The following is a 15,088-nucleotide window of genomic DNA, read 5'->3' on the forward strand; positions in this document are numbered from 1 at the left end:
GTGCCGTGGGAGCCCGGTGGGAGATGGTGGGAAGGGATCTCGGATCGCCCTGGACCAGTGGATCTGGGATCATCCTGGACCAGTGGATCTCAAACCTTCCCGGATCAGGGAGTGCAGCACGGGTGGCTTTTGGGGCAGGGATTTGGGATGCTGCAGTGGCCCCGATGTCACCCTCGGTGTGGCCAGGCCCTAAATCAGTGCCCGGAGCGGGGTCAAACCTCCCCAGGGCCCTGTGGCTCCCCGAGGTCCCTCATCCGGCTCGGCTACCAGCGCTGTCCCCCCTCGTGTCCTCGGGACACCCCCAGCCCGGCACCGAGCCGTCATTCCCGCCCCGGGATGCGTTGCCAGCCCGGTTTTCATCAAATCACAGAATCACGGAATATCCTGGTTGGACAGGGACCACCCAGTCCAGCTCCTGGCCCTGCCCAGGACACCCCAAGCACCCCACAAGCCGCCCCAAGCAGGGAGCTTTCTCTTTCCTCCTGATTTTTTCCGAGCCAGGTGAGACAAACATTTTCCAGCAGCTGCTCCCGAGCGTTCGTTTCCTGCTGTCTCTGTCCCTTCTTGCCCTCACCTCGGTTCACCTCCTCACCTCCTTCCTGATGGGATCGGCTGAGGCTGCAGGGAAGCAGAGCTGTCGGGTGAGTCTGACTCCATGGGATTTGCCTCCTCCCGGGAGCCCCAGGAACGGGGCAGGAGAAGGTTTGGGACCGGGAGATGCCCGTGGGGTTGCTTTCCCATCGTGTCCCATGGATCAGGTGGGATCTTGGGAAGGAATTCCTGGCTGGGCTGGAATTGCCAGAGCAGCTGGGGCTGCCCCTGGATCCCTGGCAGTGCCCAAGGCCAGGCTGGACACTGGGGCTTGGATCCAGCTGGGATGGTGGGAGGTGTCCCTGCCCATGGATGGGGTGGGACGGGATGGACTTCATTCTGTGATTCCATGATTTCTTCTGCCATGGCTCCAAAAACTCCTGCAATGAACCTGCCAGCCCCGGGAGCCGGGAAGGAGGGGGCAGGTGGATGCTGGAGCGGGAGCACCGAAGTTCCCAGGAGTGAGGAGTCTGAGGGAAAGGTGGCAGCAGGAAGCTGATAAGGGCCAGCTGTCACCACTTGCCCGCAGAGCGCAGGTGAAGGAGGCTGTGGGAGCAGATCGGAGATAGCGCGGCTTGTGATAAGGAGGGAGATAAGGCGGGGAGGCTGGAGGGGATCCATGAGGTGCAGGGTGAGAAATGCGGGCACGGGAGGTGGAGCAGCCGGATCCGGGATGGGAAACTGGCTCACGGGAATGCCGGGAGAGGGTGAGGATGGTCCAGCCGGGTGGCACCGAAGGTGAGGGTGGTGGGGGCAAAATCAGGATGGGACTGCTCGGGATAAACAGGACTTCTCCTCCTTCCCTCCCCAGCGTTTCCCGGTGCATCCCAGGTGGGAATGGGCCGCATTCCTGCCGGAGAGCCCCTCCATCCCGCGCCCCACGTGCTTCCAGCCGCGCTAATTGCATTCCGTGGGCCACTAATTGGATGAGCGCTCCCGAGCGCCATGGATCAAAGGCGGGAGCCCATCCATATCTGCCCGGCCCTGGATGCGATTAGCCGGGAGAAGGCATCCATCACCGCCGCCCCTCCCTGACCCAGCGGGGCCCAGCGCAGGTTCCGAGCCCGCGCTGGTGGCGGCCAAATGGGATTTGCTCCCCGAAAGGTTCAGGAATGACAAATGACGGCGGTGCCGCGTCTGCCGGGCGCTCATTCATCTCCCGGGACGGAGGCGCTGCCCCGGGACGCGGAGCTGCCTGCGGGGACCATCGCTCACTGTCACCGGGACGTGTGAAGTGTTAAAGACCCCCCGGCGGGGCACGGGGCGCTCGTTTGTATTCATTAGCCACCGGCTGCAGATGTCGGCTCCAGCTCCGAGGGGCTCCGAGCCGCTCCTCCGCTCCCTCGCGGGTCTCGGCCAAGCGGTGGCACCTCGTTTCTCCTCCCCTGGCGGCCCCGGGCACTTGTTGCTGCCACGGCAGGAGCGTGGTCCTGTTTGTCCTCCATCCTGAGGGGCCAGGCAGCTGCTGCGAGCTCCTGGGGAGAGCCGGGACTTCTCTTTTCCCTCTCTTTGGCCTCGGGCTGTGCAGAGCTCGGGGTGCTCCATCCCCATCCCACCACCACCGTCTGCTCCTCTGGGAATGTTTCCCTGTGCCAAAACCCCGTTTGGCTCCTCTCCTCCTCAGATCCTCCTCAACTCCTCGGCTCTGACCTTTCCCTCGGCGCCACCAGGCTCTTCCAAGCCCAAGCCATGGGTTTTCCAGGGCAGGGCCCGGGGTGTGACTGGATCTCCAGGCGCGTTCCTGTTCCCGTCCGTCCGATGAAGGACGGGCAGCAGCCTCCAGGCTGTCCTGTTGGGACAGGTCTTCCCTCTTTCCCTGCCTCTGGCTCTTCCCCTTCTCCACAGGATCGTGATTCAGACCAGGAGGAACCCACAGAAAAGGGGAAAATTGACTTTTGGGTGAATATCCTTAATATTGCCCACTCAGAGGGATGGAGCCTCTGCCAAGGAATGGCTGCTCCTCCCTCAGCATTCCCAAGCCCGCGTGAAGCCGGGATTTTTCCTTGCAGGGGCACAGCTTTGGGGCTTTCTGAGGCAGTGGGGTTCACTTCATAGGGAGTGATCATGGGAACCTCAGATCTGTCGCCCAGATTGGCTTTTGGTGGGAATCAGACACCCCCATGGGCTGGAGAGAGGAAAATCCTGGCTGAGGCTCCCCGGGATTGAGATGTGAGAGAACTTTATCCCGGTCTTTTCCTGCCCTTGGCTCCACTGGGATAGGAGGCAGCAGAAAGTTGTGGGAAGAGCCTGAGCAGCGGCTGACTTGGTGCCCCTGGATTGGAAGTGTGGCTGTTGGAGGTGGAAATTCCCAGCTGGAATTTCCTCGGTGGAAATTTCCTTGCTTCTGGCCCTGGCATCGCAGCCTGGGCTCTGAAACCTCTCCAGTGCCTCTTTCTGGGAACAGACTGGGATAAGTCTGGGATAAGTCCCCTTAAATCCGTCTGCTCTGAGGGCAGGATGTAGGGACAGGCCGGAAAAGTGGGATTTTGGGGCAGAGCATGATCCAAGAACCTGAGCTGAGCATTCCCTGGGTGTCCGTGATGCCCAACCCCACCCCATTCCCTGCTCAGAGAGATCCTGCTCCAAGGAATCCTCCTTTCTATGGATAGGCAATGGCTTGAGGGATGCAAAACTCCAGTGAGGAATTCAATCCTTGGTGGGATTGATTGGGAATGTTGGTGCTCGATGGGCCAACCCCCGTGCCCAGCTGCGGGCTGGTGAGGTGATCCATGTGTCCTGGCACCTGGAGTTTGGATCCCATTGGATTCTCCATGGCTCGGCTGAGGGAGAAGGTTCATCTCGGGGCGGGTGGTGGATGGAGGGATCTCGGCAGCATTCCCAGCTGTGGGAAGCACAGGAATTCCCAGGGGGAAGGGTGGCTGCAGCCAGCCAGCAGTGAAAAATCCACCTTTAATATCTTCATGGAAGCATGGAATGGTTTGGGTTGGAAAGAACCTTGAAGCCCAGCTCATCCCAAAGCCCCTGGCAGGGACAGCTTCCCCCATCCCAGGTTGCTCCAAGCCCCTTTTGTTTCCAAGGGCCTGGACTCGCCTCATCCATCTCCAACATCCCTGGCAGTGCCCAAGGCCAGGCCGGACGGGGCTTGGAGCACCCTGGGATAGTGGGAGGTGTCCCTGCCCATGGCAGGGGGTGGAATGGGATGGGATTTAAGATCCCTTCCATCCCCAAAAATTCCATGATTCCGTGGTTGATTGCTTGGGAAAAGGCAGCTCCAGACACAAGGGATGCAGACGCGGCTCATCCCTAAAGGAATGCTGGGCACACGTGGATTTCAAGGTCATCTCCTGGACACTCTGGCATCAAAGCTCCACGGTGGCCACCAACACAGGCAGAAGATCCCCAGGAACAAACAATCCTGGGCACGATCCCGCCCATCCAGGCCCCAGGAGCGGCGGAGTCGCAGCTCTCCCGCCCGGCTCCGGTGTTCCCTGGATTCGGGAGCGGTTTGGGAGCTCTGTCTGCAGGAGGCCAGACCAGCCTGGGGCCTGTGGGGACAGGCAGGGGTCGATAGGATCTGGCTGGGGTCTGGCTCCCAGGTGCTGCAAGGAGGCTTGGGATGAGAAGATCTTTCAGATCCTTTCCAACCCAAACCCGAATTCCGTGACTCATCCTCCGCTGGTTTCGTTGGAAACCCATCCCGGGGTTGGACACGGAGCAGGGAATATGTCAGGACTGGCCTTGTGGGGTTACCAGGGGCGAGATTTCCCCACCCCCGGCCTCAGCTGGAGACCAAACCCTCGGGCCTGACCCCGGCTCACACCTGCTCGGATAATTCCCAGCCTTGGGATGCTTTCCTGGGGATGGGCTGGAGCGAAAGCCCTGGGGCTGTGTCTATCCCAGCAAATTAAGCAGTTCCAGGCTTCAGACTCCAATTATCCTCACGGTTTAATTGAATTATTAAATCATTGCCCAGGTGATTCTCGGGCACGGCTCCGGACTGTGCCTGGAGCGTTCCCAAGGGGCAGGATGGATTTGGCTCCCTGCTTTTGTGGAGGTCATCCAGTGGGTGAAGGCTTGGCCTTGCCAGGTGTCCTCGTGGACGGAGGATGATCCCAGCCTCTTCCATGATCCCAGACACCTCCATGATCCTGGTGAAGATGTGCCATGGCCAACCAGGCCCAGCTTTCCCAAACTCAGGTTTTCCCAGCTTGGATCGATTCCAAACATGCAGCCCTGAATTCCTAAGGGAGAGTCATTAATTCCAATTGCAAAAATTCACTTTAATCTGCATTATTTTATTTCTAATTTCATTTTTTTTGGTTTCCAGAAGGCACCTTTTGGCTGATTAAGGCCGTGCCTGGAGCAGCTGGGATTGTCACCAGGGAAGGCTCAGTTCCTGGAGCACAGAGAATCCCTGGTTTTTCCAGCTCATTTCCACCTGAGAATGGGGGGCTTGGAGCAGCCTGGTCTAGGGGAAGGTGTCCCATGGGGTTGGAAGTGGCTGCTCTGTGAGGTCCTTTCCAGCACAAACCATTCCATGAAAACGGATTCCTTCCCAAGCTGGGATCCCACAGTGCCTGTGTCAGCTGGCCTGGAGAAAGCTCCACCAGGATCCCGTCCTCTCCTCCCTCCCACCGCCCTCCCGCTTCCCTGGCACTTTTGATCCGCCCCGTCTGCCCGGGAGTGGGATGGGTGGGGGAGATTTGCATGCTGGAATTCCAACCAGGAAGTTCCCCGCTGCGGGAGGGGACGGGTTCCTCCCTCGCTTTTGGGTTCGTTGTGATTTTATTTGCTTTTCCGGTCATCTGGGGAACACCCTGGGATGTTTGGGAAGGTTCCCCCTTCCCAAAGCGCTGCTCCAGAGCAGGTGAATGTGAGGTGGGACATCCGTGACCCCGCAGTGACCCTGCCCTCATTCCCAGATGGATAAGCCGATGACTAAGGCACATCCTGGCCTTCCTGAGACACACCCAGGTTCTTGGCTCCCTCCTAAATGTTCTTTTCCAGCCTCTCTCTCCCCACCCTCTTGGGGAAATTGCTCCCGAGGAAAGCTGAGGGTGTTTGCTTTGGGGTGATGGACGAGGGATGCTCAGGGAAACACCAAAAAATGATGGAAGAGGGAAGGTGTGAGCTGGGAATTGCCCAACTATCCCGTTTAGTTGGTGCCAGTGATCCCAAATTTTGGGCTGCGGTGCTGGAAGGGCACGGAGGGGCTGGAGCCGGTCTGGAATTGGGCTGCTGAGAGACCAGAGGGAATGGCGGCCTGGGAAGGAAGATCCCAAGGTTTGCAGTTGTTTAGTTGAGGAAAACGTTTTCCAACGGCCTCCAAATCCATCACGGGATTCTGCAAGCAGGGAGGGGATGGAACTGGATCCAGAGAGGCTGGAATTGAGGAGGATGGTGGGGATGGGGTGGGGCTGTTGGGCCTGCAGCATCTCCAAGGTTGGAGAACCAACAGGAGGGGACTGAGCTGGAGCAGGGCCTGCCCAGGGACCCCTGCACAGGTCGGGAATGGGCTGGAAGCTCCTCCAAAATCCATCCAAAGGCATCCTGATCCTGCTCAGCACGGGCAGCAGGCAGCTCAGATCCCCCAGCTCTGGGATCAGGAGGTGATGGGAGCTGCTGCCCGGTGGGAAGTCAGGATTCCTACTGGATCGTCAAAACAATCCGGGAACAAGACGGTTTAAATGCCCCCTTTGGGGTTTTCTGTCTTGTTGGATCAAACCCAGCTCTTCCCAAAAACCCCGTGGCTGGGAACAGTTCTTGAAGCAGCTCTCATTCCCACCTCTACCCTAAGGTCTCTCCCAACAGGAATTTTTCCTTCCCAAAATCAGGAACTGAGCCGTTTTCTGAGCCTCTCATGAACTCCGAGGCTCCCTGCCTGAGCTCGGCTGTGGGGCCCTTCCTGTCTTATCCCAGTGACACGGATCAGGGCCCTTCTGTCCCCAGTGAGGGGTTCCAGCTGGACTCCGGCCAGGATCCAGCTCCCAGATATTCCCACCTAAAGGCAGAGGTGTGGTTTGGACGCCTCAGTGACCCGGGAGCCCAGTTGGCCTGCAGCCGTTGTTCCAGGAGGACGGAATTCTCCCCGAGGTGCTGAGTTCTCACAGTTATGGACAATCCTGGGATCACTGCGATTGGAAAAGCCCTCCAGGATCATGGAGTCCGTCCTGTGCCTCGTCCCCACCTTGTGGCCCAGACCAACATCCAGTTGTTCCTTGGACACCTCCAGGGATGGCGACTCCAAAGCTCCCTGGGCACTTCCGAGGCCTGACCACCCTTCCCATGAGGAAATTCCCGCTCTTGTCCAACCGGAGCCTCCCCAGCGCAGTCCCCTTGTCCTATCCCAGCTTCCCTGGGAGCAGACTCTGACCCCCAGGTGTGGGGTGGCCCCCGTGGCCTGGGGCTGAAGGTCACTCGTGGTCAGGAGCTGCTCCCAGCTCTCTGTGTGGTCAGCAGAGCAAATCCCTTGCTCAAGCAGGCTCCTCCATGGGCACACAGGGAAAGGGAGGGAACAAACTCGTGGAGAGAGCTGAGCCGGGCGGGAGGGCAGGGAGGGAGCCGGAGTGAAGCCTTCAGGGGGATGTGGTGGCCTTGGCCCTGCTGGATCAGTGGCTGGGCTCGACGATCTGGGAGATGTTTCCACCGGAATTGTTCTGTGATTCCGTCACTGAGGGGTGGGGTGGAAGCTCTGCCCATCCTTGTATCCCTGTCCATCATCCGTCCCTCCTTCCCTGTGTCCCGCACAGGCACAGAACTCCTCGTTTCCGTGAATCCTGGAATTGCAGAATATCCCAAGTTGGAAAGGGACCCACAGGATCATGGATGCAACCCCAGCCTGGGCATCCCAGACCCAATTCCAGGCCATGAAAAGTCTGTGGTGTCCTCGTGCATTTGGCAGGACAAGGGCAGGTGGGAGGAAAAGGAGGTTTTTTTGTTTGTTCTTTCCCATTTCTCAGATCCTGAGGTGGGCTTTAGGTACAAAAAAGACCTTTTGCAAATTTCTGCTGTGATTTGGACGTTTTTCAGGCCTGGGGACCTTTTGTGAGTCCAGAGCAGAGCCCAAATCTGGCCAAGGATGGCTGAGCGAGACTTAACGATGTCGCTTGAGTAATTAGACAAAAAAAGCTCCTTACCAGGCACAGGGAGGGTTGGGAAGGGCGGAGCTGATGGGGTTGTTAATCCCATAAACCAGGGAAAATCCAGGCAATAACTCCTGTGGGAGCAGCCTGTAAAACGCTGGGAGAGCAGCACTGCTCCCAATCCGTCATTTTTAGTGCCAGAATTCCCTGCTGGATTCGTTTGCCCCTCTCCAGGGGGGATTTGCTGAGGGGTCACCCCTGGCTCCACACTTTTGCCACCTCAGCTGGGGCCGGAGCCTGGAGTGCGGCTGAGGATCCCCAAATGAAATCAAGGGGGAAAGACATTGGAGAAAAATGATCCCAAAACTACGATAAGAAGAAAGAACGCCAAATTCCCTCATTCTTGGGAAGTTGGTGCTCTGAGGACTCCAAATCCTGCTTCCTCCTCTACTTGGGGATGAGGGATTCGTCTCACCCAGCTTTGGGTCCCTGCAATTTTCCCAGAGCTGGAAGATCAGAGGTGACTCTCCCACCTGGGATTCATCTGTGGGATTTCAGGTGGCCAAGCCGGGGTGAGGGGACTGAGGAAGCCTGGACAGGTAAAATGTCAGTGTCCAGCCAGGGGAAATGTTTGGGAATCTTGGTGTCTTCCCAGTGAATGTCCTGGCTCAGCCAGGGATTTTTCCAGTCTCCCCTTTCCCAGCCCGGAGTCGATCAGCCAAGTTCATCCCTCCTTATCTTTTTTCACTGCCATGGAATTGGGCTGGGCCAGGCCATGAGGCACTTCCAGGAGATTCCTCCCATCCCAAGGCATGGTCACTTCCATGGGAGGACAGATCCTGCCCCTCTGAGCCCTCGATCTTGGGAGGAGAGGCCTCCGTCTCCGAGAGTCCCAGGGAATCCCAAAGAGCCATCCTGGAGCAGACGCCTCGTTTATGGATGCCCACAGGTGGGATGAACCCCACCCCCTGGCAGCAGCGGCGTCCCGATGCCGCTTTTCCACTGGGATTCCTCAAAGATGTTGTCCCATTCCAGGTGACGTCATTCAGATGATGATGGCAGACACTGGAAGCATTTTCAGGGAGCTGCCGACGGATTCCAGAAGGGATTTGGAACCCAACCCTGAGGTCTCTGGTCATTCCGTGACCCCAGGAATGGGGTCATTCCAACAGTGTCCAGGGAGGATGTGTGACATCCCTGAGGACAGCAGCACCTGGATCTGTCCCTCAGCATCCCAGCAAGGTTTGTAGGGGGCTTGGGAGGGGATTTGAGGGGACTTTCCGTGCGTCCGTGGGAGGAAACCTTGGGAAGGGCAGGGGGAGTGCAGTGCTTTTCCCAAAATTATCCCCCTTGCCCAAAACGGGACCTCTAAACAGGCGATGCAAGTGGGAAATGTGGGGATTTGGGATGGGGGTTGAGCTTTGGGGCCAGAGCGTTTTTTATCCCTTTAAGATCCTTGAGCCACAGATCACGGAGTCATGGAATGTGCTGAGTGGGAAGGGACCCCAGGGATCATCGAGTCCAACTCCAGGCCGTGCACGGGATCATTCCCGAGTCTCCCATTCCCCCTTCTGCCTGTCTAGCAGGGCTCCTCCTCTTTAATCTCCCTCCCTGATGGGAACTCCTGGCATTAATTTGCTTTCTCCTTGTCTCTCCCCACTGCTCTCCCGGAGCTCTGCTTCCGTGAAGGAGCAGAGAGAAGGGGAATCCCCCCGAAATCCCATTTCTCCCTCCGCCCAGGGCAGGTGCTGAGTGGGATCCCAGCCCTTTGCTCGGCTGTGTGGGCCGGGAATCCAGGGAAAAAGGAACAGTAGCTTTTCTCTCCCCAGTGACGCCGACGTGGTGATCGGAGGAGCTGGCCAGAGTCCTAATGAAGATAAATGAGTATTCCCACTCCTCCAGCTCTTCCAGCTTTTATTGATGGGCTGCGGGGTGAAAGGCGAGGGCCGGAATGTTCATTTCAGCCGACGTCACGGGCTGTGGGGTGGAGGGGAAGGTGTAGGGAAAACCGCCTGGTGCCGGGAAGTTCCTCCACCGTGAGCACGCTCGGCTTTACAAGGCTTTCTCCATTCCTTCCCCATCCATCACTTCCCGGGATCCCTTTGTAAATGCAAATTGCACTTTGATAGGAATAATGCACTGAGCCCCATTAGTGTCGGGTAATGGGGAGGGTGATTTTAATGCCATCCTTCTTCAAATAAGGCACCCAGGAGCTTCTCTGGGGCTGTGTATCAAAAACCCATCTGAAACCAGGCTCCTCCCATTCCCGGCCTTGGCAGGAGCTGGGGTGTTTTTTATTTTGGGGCTCAGGATTCTGGGATGTTTTTTATTTGGGCTCAAGATTCCGGGATATTTTGTTTTTGGGGCTCAGGATTCTTTTGGCTTGGGGTTGGGGATTTGTGGGGCAGCCTGAAGGTTTGGCCTCATTAATAGGAGTTCGGAGCTCACCCCCTTTGACCTGGTCCCAGGACAAGGGGTGATGGCTTTAATCTGGCACAGGGGAGATTTAGATTGGATTTGGGAAGGAATTGCTGGCTGGGAGGGTGGGGAGGGGCTGGGCTGGAATTGCCAGAGCAGCTGGGGCTGCCCCTGGATCCCTGGGAATGTCCAAGGCCAGGCTGGGCACTGGGGCTTGGATCCAGCTGGGACAGTGAGAGGTGTCCCTGCCCATGGAAGGGGTGGAAATGGGATGGGATTTAAAGTCCCTTCCCATCCAAAGCATTCCAGGATTCTGGAGCCCCTCTGCTCTGGATCAGGCTGGGAGAGCTGGGAATGTTGCCCTGGAGAAGGGAAGGAGCCAGGGAGAGCTGCGAGCCCCTTGCAGGGCCTAAAGGGGCTCCAGGAGAGCTGCAGAGGGACTGGGGCCAAGGCCTGGAGGGCCAGGAGGCAGGGAATGGCTTCCCAGTGGGAAAGGGGAGCTTGGGCTGGGATGTTGGGAAGGAATTGCTGGCTGGGAGGGTGGGGAGGGGCTGGGCTGGAATTGCCAGAGCAGCTGGGGCTGCCCCTGGATGCCTGGGAATGTCCAAGGCCAGGCTGGACATTGGGGCTTGGATCCACCTGGGATGATGGGAGGTGTCCCTGCCCATGGATGGGGAGGGAACTGGATCATCTTTAAAGTCCCTTCCATCCCAAACCATTCCATGATTCTAAGGCCAGTCTTGTCCCAGACTGGGATGGTGGGATAACCTGCCTCCTCCCCAGTTTTCCATGCGTGGCAGCACCAGCTGGGATTTTCAGGGGCTGAGATCCCTCATCCCCTGGAGCTGTTCCTTCCCGGGTTCTCCCATGTGCTCCCAGCAGGAGGGAGCTGGTTCAATCCCACCGTAAGCATCTCCCATGGGATGGAGCGTTGGGATGTGCAGAGCAGCCCCTCAGATCCCTGGGGGGTTCCTGCATCACCAGATGGATTTTCATCATCTCCCAGCCTGAGCTCTCCCTCCTAGGGTGAGCAGCAGCAGCTCCGGCACTGAAATCTGTTAAAGCTGCTGTAAAATTCCAGAAATAAGGAACATTTGAAGGCGCTGCGATCCCCTCCACACTCACACTTTGGGAGGTCAGAAAAAAAACGGCTTTGAAGTGTTTAAAAACAAATCTGGGGCCTCGTTCATCTTCATTAATGAGATATTTAACCAGGCCCTTTTAATAACTTTTTGATGCCTGTGCCAAGTGAAAAAATAAAAAAAAAAAACATTTTCTGCTTAAAAGACCTGGAGTTGGGTCTCTTTGCTGATTAAAAGACCATTATGCTCCATGCCTTTTCCCACCTTAATCCCGAAATCCTTGCTTTTTTTTCCAGGTGCCATCATCACGTTGCCTCGGAGCAGCTTCTCTGTGGGCGCCACTGGGATTTGTGCCAGGGAGGTCAGGGAAGGGAGGTGACTTTCATCATCTCTCCCAGGTTTTCCACAGAGCTTCCATGCAGGATTGCATCCCCCGGAGAAATCAATCCCACTGGATCCCTCTTCCTACCTGCTTGGGGGTGAATTATTCCAGAGCTGGAGTGGCTTTTCTCCAGGAAGAAGTGGAAATCAAAACCATCCAGGAGCATCAATCCGCAGCTCCTTCCCAAAGGATGGCTCCAAAGGTGTGGCCCTCCGGCACCTTCCCAGAGGAGCTGGAATATTTAGAGCCAGTCAGGAACATCTGAGCGAGCCCCAGCACGGCTCTTCTGAACTCCGGGGTGGGAACCACCGATTTTGGGGGTCCTTGACTCCCAAAATGAAGGATTTGGGGAGGGAAAAGTCCTTTCATAAATCAACCGTGGAGAACAAAGGGAGGGAACATGGAAAGCAGAGGGGACGTCCCGGTTTCTCGAGGAGCAGAAGGAGAGGGATGGGGAAGGCAGCGTCGTTAAAGTGAAATCCCGACTGGAACGACAAAAGGAAAAGAAATTAAAGCCAGATTTGTTCCCCTGGGCCGGAGGAAGGAGGATCCCGTTGGATTTGTTCCTCCTTTCTTGTTTCCTTCAAAGCCAGGAGATCAATTGCGGGCCTTAATGAGAACCGTCTCGTGCCAGAGGTGGACAATGGAGCGGGACAGGGACATGCTGGGGATTTTACGGCAGCTCGGAGCATTGGGATCCATCCCGGGAAGTGCCAGCCCATCCCTGGAAGTGCCAGCCCATCCTCTCCGGGCTTTGTGAGTATCCCAGCACTGAATCTGAGCAAGGAGCACCGGTGGCAATTCCCACCCCTGATCCCGGAGGATGAGTGTCCGCGGGTCCATCCTCAGTCCCCCACCCACGTTAGGACCGGGAAATGCGGGATTAGGATCTGGTTTCAAATCCCCCATCCCTGGGCAGTTGTGCTTTGTGATTATCCTGGTGCTGAGCCCGAGCGGGGAGCACCGGTGGCAATTCCCGTCCTGATCCGGGGGGGCTGAGTGTCCAAGGGTCCATCCCTGGTCCCACACCCACGTTGGGATCTGGAAATTTGGGATCAGGATCTGGCTTTAAACCCAGGTGTGGGATTTAAAACCAGGGGAGATGGAGGGTGTGTGTTGGCTTGAGTTGAGCATCCAAAGAGCGTCTGCTCCTGTGGGCATTCCCTGTCTCCCTTGGTGGTCTCCAGGAGTTCCAGTATGTTCTTTGGGACACTCTCCCAGCCAGGTTTCCCAAGCGGGATCTCTCCTCTCCCTTCCAGAGGACACCCCAGTGTTGGATGCTCCTGGGAGCCAAGTGCTGGCAGTCAAACATTCATGGAATGACCAGAGACTTCAGGTTTGGGCTCCAAATGCCTCCAAAAGCCACCAGCAGCTCCGAAAATTCCAGCATCCATCAGAGCAGATCTCTTGGCATCTAATGGATGCCCTCTGGAATGGGAGGGAGCCCACGGGATGCCCAGCAGGTGCCCCTGAGGGCCTGCCCGTGATCCCTCACTGGGATTTTCTTCATCCTCCTGCTCAGGAGGCTGTGTCCAACTGGGATCCAAGTGGAGGAGGTTTTGGGACACTGATCTCACCTTCAGGATGACTTTGGGTGCAGAGTTTAGACCAAAATCCAAGGAGAAATTCCTGGGGTGATCCTTGGAGGGACAGGATTGGGAAACCTGTCTGGGAGAGCATCTTGGCCCTCTTGGAGACCCTCAGGGGGACGGGAATGGCCTCAGGGGGATGGGAATGGCCTCAGGGGGATGGGAATGGCCTCAGGGGGACGGGAATGGCCTCGAGGAGATGGGAATGTGCTCAAGGAGACAGGAATGGCCTCAGGGGGACGGGAATGGCCTCAGGGGGACGGGAATGGCCTCGAGGAGACGGGAATGGCCTCAGGGAGACGGGAATGGCCTCAGGGGGACGGGAATGGCCTCGAGGAGACGGGAATGGCCTCAGGGAGATGGGAATGGCCCCAGGAAGTGGACATTCAACTCATGCCAACATCAAGGCCCCATCTCCCCCGCCAAGGCAGGAAGGACAGAACACGAGGGATAACATTCCTGATCATCCTGGGAATCGTCCCCATCTCCCGCTCCACGGGCAGCGGCAGGAGCTGCTGGGATAACGTGGACGCATCCCGGCGGAGCAGAGCCTCCCAAATCCGCGCGGAGCCGCCTCTGCCGAGGCCTCCGCGCCGGACCCTGGGGATGAATCTTCTTTCAGAGCGAATTCTTTGCTCTGTCACCCGATCGGCCTCGATCCCTGGAGCTCCGGCGGGAGAGAGGGACCTTTCACGGGCGGGCGAGGGGGGAGGGCTGTGCTAATCACCCCGGGCTCTTAATGAATGCAAATGAGCTTTGACGGAGGGGTTCTGTGCGAGGAGGAGCAGGTACCTCCTCGTTCCCAAATATTAACAACTTCCTGCCCAGATCCCGGATCCCAGAGCCCTGGAAATCGCTGGGCAAAGGATTCGTCTTGGGGTCTCCTCATGTGGGTTGTTTGAGGCTCGGTTGGGGATTTATTCGGGTTGAGGATGCTCAAAGGGGGGGCAACACCTCCTGGTTATCCCACACCAGCACCCCCCTTATTCCTTAAAATCCTAATTTCCCTTCCCGTCCTCAATCCAGGATATTCCATGCAGGAAAATGGGGTTTTACCTCCTAGAAAAACCTGCTGATTTCTCTTCCCATCACCAATCCGGGCCATTCTGCGAAGGTAAATGGGGTTTGCCTTCTAGAAACCCCCTAATTTCCCTTCCTGTCTTCAATCCAGGGTATTCCATGCAGGAAAATGGGGTTTTACCTCTTAGAAAAACCTGCTGATTTCTCTTCCCATCACCAATCTGGGCCATTCCATGTAGGAAAATGAGTTTTGCCTTGTAGACATCCTGAAAACGGCTCAAACTAAATATGGATTTACTTCCCTGGTTTTTAACTGGGAGCATGGCTTGATTTTAATTTTAAGGCAGTTTTCCCAAAAGGAAGGAAAGTTTCAGTAATTTGTCCTTAAAGGAGAACTAAACTCTGGGAGAGGAGCAGGAAAACCTCCCTGGAACTCAGAGATCCCTAAGGATGAGCTGGAGGAACCTTCCCCGTGTGTTTTGGGACGTGGAGGAGCACTTGGAGCCGGCATCACCCAGGAGTGGCATCCTGATTTATTCCGTGGATTTCCACGCGGCCGCTGCGTTTCCTTGGGACCACGCGGTCCCCGTGAGCAGTTTGGAAGATGCAGAGTTGTTCTGATGGAAAGGGGATTTTGGGAAGGAATGGAGCTGTGGTGCTTTCCGCTTCATTCCACATCCTCAAGGGAAGTGGAAAACTCCCCCAAACTTCCCCAAATTTCCCAAAACCAGGAAAAAACGGTTCTGAAAACTGCTGTTTTCTTCCTCTTCCCCAAATCTTCCCTCCATCACAAACTTCCCTCTCTTTTTCTGGGAACAGAGAAGAAAATCCCTTCTTGCTTTGATAAAAATCCTGCATATTCCACATGGAACGAGCTCCCATCCTTTCCCAATCCCGCTTTTCTGGGCCACCTCAGGGTGACATCCTTGGTCCAGGGCCTCATCCCAGAGGTTTTCCCCTGTT

The 15,088-nt window shown here is 56.8% G+C and overlaps 1 long non-coding RNA gene across 3 annotated transcripts; it reads left to right on the forward strand.

Moving 5' to 3' along the window:
* The first annotated feature begins 7,146 nt into the window (after positions 1-7,146).
* LOC125326829 lies at positions 7,147-15,088 on the forward strand. 3 transcript variants are annotated; one of them, XR_007204022.1, is made up of 6 exons: positions 7,147-7,464; positions 7,582-7,662; positions 8,407-8,583; positions 8,670-8,876; positions 11,431-12,272; positions 14,516-15,088. It is a non-coding gene; the product is annotated as an uncharacterized LOC125326829 (long non-coding RNA). The 3 variants fall into 3 exon arrangements; XR_007204023.1 differs by having other exon boundaries at positions 7,147-8,583; positions 8,653-8,876; XR_007204021.1 differs by having other exon boundaries at positions 7,147-8,583.

The sequence above is a fragment of the Corvus hawaiiensis genome, chromosome 5, assembly GCF_020740725.1.
Source record: "Corvus hawaiiensis isolate bCorHaw1 chromosome 5, bCorHaw1.pri.cur, whole genome shotgun sequence".
Classification (NCBI taxonomy): domain Eukaryota; kingdom Metazoa; phylum Chordata; class Aves; order Passeriformes; family Corvidae; genus Corvus; species Corvus hawaiiensis.